Below are 8,782 nucleotides of genomic sequence, written 5' to 3'. Positions count from 1 at the left end.
TCAGCCCAGAGCCTGACGCGGGGCTCGAACTCACGGACCGCGAGATCGTGACCTGGCTGAAGTCGGACGCTTAACCAACTGCGCCACCCAGGCGCCCCTTGTGGGTGTGTTTCAATGGGTGCTGCAGGTTTTGCAGTTGTTGTTTGTTTTTTGTATTTAAGAGCTTCCCCAGAAGATTTTCATCAGTTATTTAATTATTATTTTTGTGGAGGGGTCAAGCACCTGGAACTCCTGGTATATCATTCTTGATGCTATCCCTGCTTAATTACTTTCATTCAAAAATATAACTGGTATGTTTTAACAACCATATAATTTTTACTTAGTTCTATTGACAAAAGACATATCATTATATAATAAATGGATTAGGCACATATAGATAAATGAGGAATAAGTAATGAATAAGGAATTATAAAAAGCTAATGTTTGCCAGCTTAAATATCTATCTGGACCTTCAACTCCCTAAACATTTGTGAATTTGGGTGTAATCACAAATCATGAGAATAATTACCAAATCCAAAGGGTGACGCTGGGTTAATTAATCTTTAAAATTATTTGTAACTGTTTACACACTCAAGAGTACTCATCCTCTGGGACACTGCTTCTTTGACTCATTAAGCATTGTAGTTCAATAGTCTTTCCTTAAAAATGTCTTTATTCCTTAATATGAACCTTAGAATAACTTTATGTCTACATTATGGTTAAATAGGATTGTACAGGTCACTGGACTTCAACATTTACATGATCCATCATTCCATAGAGTTTGCCAAGAATGATTGGCTAAATAATGGAGGTGGCCATATGATAAAGAAGGGTAAGAGGCCGACTTCAGAGTTCACAATTTTACTTATTACTAACGTTGTTTGATGTTTAAGAGGTTTTTATTAATATTAGAAAAGTATTCTACAAATTTGACAAATTAAATATAAAAAGATTATGATATTTACTGGTATTGTCGAAAATTACTATCTGACCCATTTATTGTCATTTTAATAGACTACCTTGTAAAAAATAAATAAAAATTAATTCACTATGGTTTCCTAACATTAATTGCCTCCCTTTCAAAATCTATTCTTTATCTATGAGAATATATTTTACATAGTTGTAATGATAATATAGTCACAATTTTGATATATCAAAACTATTTAACTGGATAGCAATATAAACTTCATAATGATAATATTGAGTATATTATGACAGATTTGGCTAGCCATAGTTTTATATCAATTCTCCTAAGTTTTTATATAGTACTAAATATGTACCTGATGCATTATTTAAAATATTTTTTGAGAGAAAAAGAGAGGAGAGAGACTGAGCAGTGGAGGGAGAGAAACTTAAGGAGGCTCCATGTCCAGAACAGACCCTGATGCAGGGCTTGATATCTTAACCACAAGATCATGACCTGAGTGCAAATCAAGTCAGATGCTTAACAGACTGAGCCAACCAAGAGCTCCATAAAATATTAAATGAGTATTTAATAATCACTGACTTGATGATAGTTTTCAAAATAGATCTTCAGTTAAACAACTTTTTTTTTCCACACAAGCACAATTAATCTTAATGTTTTATCCATGGATGATTATGAATGGCTGCTTAAATTAATTTATTCTCAACTGTCATTCTTGTTCTCCCTCATATATATAAAAATAATGTATACAGTTTCAATCATATTGAACCCAAAATTTTGTTTTCTCCAGATTTCCAGTCATGTGAAACATGTCAGTAATATCAAAGTAAACACTGGCTCTAGTTTCAGTCTCACAAAACTTAAAAGAAGTTATATTGTGTTGTAGTTCCCACCAGTAATCCGAAAGAGGAGAGGTGTTCTTGATTTAAAAACTCAGTTTTAGCAAAAATAGAATTCAAAAATAAATATTTTTTTTTTTTATTTTGAGAGAGACAGAGTGAGCATGAGCAAGGCAGGGGCAGACAGAGAATCATAAGCAGGCTCTGTGCTATCCAGAGCCTAACACTGGGCTCAAACTCATGAATCATGAGATCATGACCTGAACTGAAGTCAAGAGTCGGATGCTTAACCAACTGAGCTACGCAGGTGCTCCCAAAAGTAGAATTTTGATAGGAAACACAAATATGCCCATACAGCATACACAAATACATGTATCTGTTGTCACATTACGCCTTCAGCAATCTAAAACAAGGCCTAATTTCTGGGTCTTTTTTAAAAAATTTTTTTAACGTTTATTTATTTTTTGATACAGAGAGAAACGGAGCATGAATGGGGGAGGGTCAGAGAGAGAGGGAGACACAGAATCTGAAACAGACTCCAGGCTCTGAGATGTCAGCACAGACCCTGATGGGGGGCTCGAACTCAAGGACCGCAAGATCATGACCTGAGCCGAAGTCAGATGCTCAACTGACTGAGCCACCCAGGTGCCCCTACTGGGTCTGTTGATATGCAATAAGGAAGAATAGTGGTAGGGAAATATCCACTTATGGTTGCTAATTCAAAACTTTACTTTTCAAAATTTTATTCCTCTGCTTGAGATTTCAGTTTTCAACTTTTGAACATCAATAGAAGCTTAAAAGATTATTTAAACATATAATCTTCTAATAAAAAGAGAATAATAGCCTTAAGATATTTTATTTGAATTATACAAAGGACAATTTTGGATAGGGTATTTAGATCTTTTCTTATTTATTGAGTCAGATTCTTCCCATACACACCTGAATGAAAGTCATCTCTTATTTTCCTTAGAGGACATGCCTAGGGGGTCTTTATGCCTTCTCTAAATCATGTGCAAGCTGGTGGGCTGTTTAAATACTATATTGGTTCTTAACACTAGTATATTAGAAGGGTGAACCCAAGTTGAATTATTAAAGTTCAAAATCATTTATAAAATGTCATCACCAGGAGCATTTACTTATCTATCATACCAAAATGCCATTAACATTCACAGCTCAAACATCAAAGGATAAACTATCTTTATTCCCACTAAAAAAGAGAGCTGTTAGAGATCCACATTCCTCCAAAGACATTTCATGGATTTGTGACTATCAGACACTTTTCACATTCAAATCCTCTTAGTATCTTAGTCACATTTTAACACTCAATATTTGTGTTTTTTGCAATCTCCTTAAATGCTGATTAAAAAAATAGTAATGGCAAAGATTATGATTTTTAACCAAATAAACACAAATATTGTGTTGCTTGACAGTGGCATTTGGTTCTAAGTAAAATTCCATTTGGTATTGAAATTGGTATTTCTTTCTGATAATACCATTGAAGAGAAATGATTAAAACTAATTTTGTTGGTAGAGGCAGTTCAAGATGGCTGCTCAGGAAGATCCTGAGTTCACCTCCTTCCATAGACACAACACAGCTACAGCTATATAAGGCACGATTCCCTCTGAAAACCCTTAGTAACTAGCTGAAGATCTCCTCTACAACAAAGGAAAAAAGTGCCACAATGAGACATGTAACAAAGGCAGAGATGTGGTCTTACCCAAACCCTCATGCCCAGCACAGCAACACATCAACACAAAGTTCTCACAAATATCAAACTCCTCTCTGAGGAGCAAGGGTATTGTACCACACATTAGGCATAATGATGTTTGAGACTCAACCAGAGAGTTGAGCCCCCCAAATGTTTAACTTTAAAACCCAACAGACTTACATCCAGAAGAACCATAGGTTCATAGGGAATGAAGTATTATTTAGTATTTTTTTAAGAGCACATATGCAGATAGTTGCACTGGGACCCAGACCAAAAGCAGTGGATTGAAAAGATGCTAGACCGTATGCGTGATTCATTTGCTAATCATAATTTGCCAGAGGGGCAAAAGCACCTTGGGACTCTCAAGGGACAAAGATGCTGGCAGGTACCATTTTTACATTCTCTACCTTGTCAGTGCCAGCACTGGCAATTGCCATTTTTGTACTTTCATTCTGACTTGCTAGAAGCTCCTCCTCAGCCAAGGCCAGAACTCCACCAGAGACATTGAATGCCTTATCCCCTGTGCTACTGCTGCAGTGGCCCTAAAGATCACAGACAAGTGCCTCACCTCACTACATCCCTCTTCTGGCCCAAAAAGGGGCAGCGGGTAGGTGTTCCACCCTCTTCATGGCCCTCCACATTCAGCAGGCATACACAGCCTACGTAGGGGATGTCACTTGAGTGCCAGGTTCTGGAGGCCAGGGTGTATTATGTTTCTGAGCCCAATGGGTCTAAAAGAATGAGAGAGACACTTCAAGAAACATCCAAGAACTAAGACAATAGTAAATGATAAGGTTCATAGCCTACACATGGCCACCCATTCAAAACCAGGAGAGAGTTGTTTCATTGAATAAATAGAAACAAACATAAGAAGCCAAGCAAAAAAAGGGGCGCCTTGGTGGCTCAGTAGGTTAAGCTTCCAACCTCGCCTCAGGTAATGATATCATGGTTCAAGAGTTCAAGCCCACTTCGGGCTCTGTGCGGACAGCTCAGAGCCTGGAGCCTGCTTTGGATTCTGTGTCTCCCTCTCTCTCTGTTCCTCCCCCATTTGTGTGTGTGCTCGCTCTCTCTCTCTCTCTCTCTCAGAAATGAATAAACCTTTTAAAAAAAAAAGAAGCCAAGCAAAATGAAGAGACAGAAAAATGTCTAATTGGAAGAATAAAACTCCAGAAAAAGGCCCAATGAAATAAACATATATAACTCTTTACTTGTTAAAGAGTTTGTAGTAACAGTCATAAAGATGTTCTTTTTTTTTTTTTTTCAACGTTTATTTATTTTTGGGACAGAGAGAGACAGAGCATGAACGGGGGAGGGGCAGAGAGAGAGGGAGACACAGAATCGGAAACAGGCTCCAGGCTCTGAGCCATCAGCCCAGAGCCCCACACGGGGCTCGAACTCATGGACCGCAAGATCGTGACCTGGCTGAAGTCGGATGCTTAACCGACTGCGCCACCCAGGCGCCCCAAGATGTTCTTTATGTACATCTTTATGTACATCTTCTAAAGAAGTCATAAAGTACATTACTACTGTACTCAGAAGAATGAATAAAGAGACAAGTTCAATAAAGAGAAAATATAAGTATAAAAAGAGGTCACAGAGCTGGAGAGTACAATAACTGAACTGAGAAATACACTAAAAGTGTTCAACAGTCAACTAAGCACTAGAATCAATGATCTGAAGATGGCATTAGAACTCACTCAAACAGAGCAGGAAAAAGAAAAAGTTCAAAAATGAAGATAGTTTAAGGGACCAATGGGATAATGTCAAGTGGAATAACATTTACATTATAGGGATTCCAGGAAGAGTAGGGACAGAAAGGGGCAGAAAACTTATTTGAGGATGTAATGGTTGAAAACTTTCCTAACCTGGGGAAGGAAACAGGTTATGCAGGAGATTTCCAAATGAGATGAACCCAAAGACACCTTCACCAAGACACACGATAATAAGTATGTCAATGTTAAAGAGAGAATCTCAAATGCAGCAAGAGAAAATCAACTTGTTATTTAAAAGTAATCCTACCTAAGACTATAAGCATAATTATCAGCAAATTTTGTAGGCTAGAGGGAATATAAGGATACGCTCAAAGTACTAAAAGCAAAACACTTCTAACCATGGATACTACACATGGCAAGATTATCATTCATAACTAAAAGTTCATTAAAGAGTTTTTCAGACATGCAAAAGCTAACAGAGTTCATCACCACTAAAATAGCATTACAGAAAATGTTAAAGGGATTTATTTAACCTGGACATAACATTAATTATTAATAAGAAAATGTAATGAAAGTAAAAATCTCACTGATCATCATAAATATGTAGTAAAGGAAGTGGATTAATCACTTACAAAACTAGTATTAAGGTTAAAAGAAAAAGGTAGTAAAATCAACTATACCTACAATAATTAGTTAAGGAATATAGAAAATAAAAATATATAAAATTTAATTTCAAAAATATAAAATAGGGAAGGGGAGTATAAATAGAGTTTTAGAATGTGTTCAAAATTAACTTGCTTTAAAATTAAAGGACTACTATATATATATATATATATATATATGTATATATAGGCTGTTATATGTGAGCCAGATGCTAACTACAAAGCAAAAACCTATAATAGATACATAAGAGATAATTGGAAAGAATCTAAACATAGAACTACAGAAAGTCATCAGACCACAAGAGAAGGAAGAGAAAAAGAAACGAGCATGGAGAAGCTACAAAACACCCAGAAAACTTATTAAGAACATGGTAATGAGTGGGGGCGCCTGGGTGGCGCAGTCGGTTAAGCGTCCGACTTCAGCCAGGTCACGATCTCGCGGTCCGGGAGTTCGAGCCCCGCGTCAGGCTCTGGGCTGATGGCTCAGAGCCTGGAGCCTGTTTCCGATTCTGTGTCTCCCTCTCTCTCTGCCCCTCCCCCGTTCATGCTCTGTCTCTCTCTGTCCCAAAAATAAATAAACGTTGAAAAAAAAATTTTTTTTAAATAAAAATTAAAAAAAAAAAAGAACATGGTAATGAGTATAAACTGATTAATAACTTCTTTAAATGTAAATGGACTAAATTCCCCAATCAAAAGACACAGCTTGCTAGAAGATCAAATAATGCCTAAAGATAGAAGGAAGGAAATAATAAAGATCAGATCATAAATAAATGAAAGAGACCAAGAAAAAAAAATATCAATGAAACAAGAGCCAGTTCTTTGAAAGGATAAGCAAAATTGGCAAACCTTTAGCTAACACACTATGAAAAATGAGGGAAGGCTCAAATAAATAAAATCAGAAATCAAGGAGAAATTACAACTGATGTCAAAGAAATACAATGGACCATAAAGAGAATACTATGAACGATTTTATGCCAACAAATTGGAAGATCTAGAAGAAATGGGTAAATTCCTAGAACATACGATATTCTAAAATTGAATCACAAAGCAGCAGAAAATTTGAGTAAACTGATTGCAAGTAAGGAGGTTGAACCAGTAATCAAAAAACTCCCAACAAAGAAAAAATTTGGAACTAAACAGCTTCACTGGTGTATTTTACAAACATTCAAAGAGATTCAATACCTAACCTTCTTAAATTGTTACTAAAATCTTCAGTGGAGGGAATACTCCCAAACTCATTTTACAAGGCCAGCATTACTCTGATACCAAAATCAGACAAGATCACTACCAAAAAAAAAAAACCAAAAAACAAATTAAAGGTCAATATTCCTAACAAACACAGATGCAAAAATTGTCAACAATATATTACCAAACCAAATTCAACAATACATTGAAAGGATTCATCCACAATGATCAAGTAGGATTTATTCCAGATATGTAGGAAGGGTTCAACATACAAATCAATATTACACACCATATTAAAAAATGTAGGACTACAATCATATATCCATCTCAATACATGCAGAAAATCATTTTTCAAAATTCAAAATCCATTTATCCTAAAATTTTGAACAAAGTAGATATAGACTAAATGTAACTAAAATAACAAAGACCATGGCAAACCCATAGAAAACATCACTCTCAATGCTGATAAGCTGAAAACTTTCCCTTGAAATCACTCACAATACAAGGTTCACTACTTTTATTAGTTTTATTCAACACAGTATTTGAAGTTCAAGCCAGAGAAATTAGGGGGAAATAAAAGAAAGATATGAAGGGCATCAAAATTGGAAAGGAAGATGTAAATCTATTACTATTTGTGAATTACATGATTTTATATCTAGAAAACCCTAAAAACTCCACCAAAAAGCTGTCAGTACTAATAAATGCATTCAGTGAATTTGTAGGTTACAAAATCAGTATACAAAAAAGTCTGTTGAGTATTTATATACTAACAATGAACTATCAGAAAGAGAATTTTTAAATGCCATTTATAATTGCATCAAAAATAATAAATATGTAGGAATCAATTTAACCACAGAAATGAAAAACCTGTACACTGAAAGTATTAAGACACTGATAAAAGAAAGTGAAGACAGGAGCACCTGGGTGGCTTAGTCAGCTGAGAGTCTGACTCTTGATTTTGGTTTAGGTCATGATCCCAGAATCATGGGATCAAACCCTGCATCAGGCTCCACACTGAGCATGGATCCTTCTTGAGATTCTCTCTCTCTCTCTCTCTCTCTCTCTCTCTGCCCTTCCCCCCACCGGTCCTCTCCATCTAAAATAAAATTAAAAAAAAAAGAAAAGAAAGTAAAGACAAAAAAGTGGAAATGTATTTCATGCCCATAGATTGAAGAATTAATATTGCAAAAATGCCCATATTACCTAAAGCAATCTATAATACAATGCAATCTCTTATCAAAATTTTAATGGCATTCTTCACAGGAATAGGATAATCCTAAAATTTATATGGAACCAAAGAGAGCCTGAATAGACAAACAACTCTCAAAACACACACACGTGCGTGCGCGCGTGCACACACACAGAAAAAGCAAAAACAAAACAAAAAAACAACAAAAAAAAACCCAAACAAAAAACCCAAAAAAACAAAATCCCAGTGCTAGAAGCATCATGACCTCTGATTTCAAACTATAGTACAAAGCTATAGTATTCAAAACAGTATGGTACTGATAAAAACAGAATATAAAATAGAGAAATTGGAAATATACCCACACATATATGGTCAATAAATTTACAACAAAGTAGACAAGATATAGAATTAAGAAAGGACAGTTTTGTTTTATTTTTCTTTTTTTTTACATTATATTTTAAAAAAATTTTTTAAGTTTATTTATTTATTTTGAGAGAGAGAGAGAGAGGGAGAGAGAATGTGAGCATGGAAGGGGCAGAGATAGAGAACACCAAGCAGGCTCCCCACTGTCAGCCTGGAGCC

This window comes from Lynx rufus, unplaced genomic scaffold (genome assembly GCF_022079265.1).
Source record: "Lynx rufus isolate CCGP_SWC_20201006 ecotype Redwood Valley unplaced genomic scaffold, mLynRuf1.p SCAF_5, whole genome shotgun sequence".
NCBI lineage: Eukaryota > Metazoa > Chordata > Mammalia > Carnivora > Felidae > Lynx > Lynx rufus.
Note: the sequence above shows the minus strand (reverse complement) of the source record.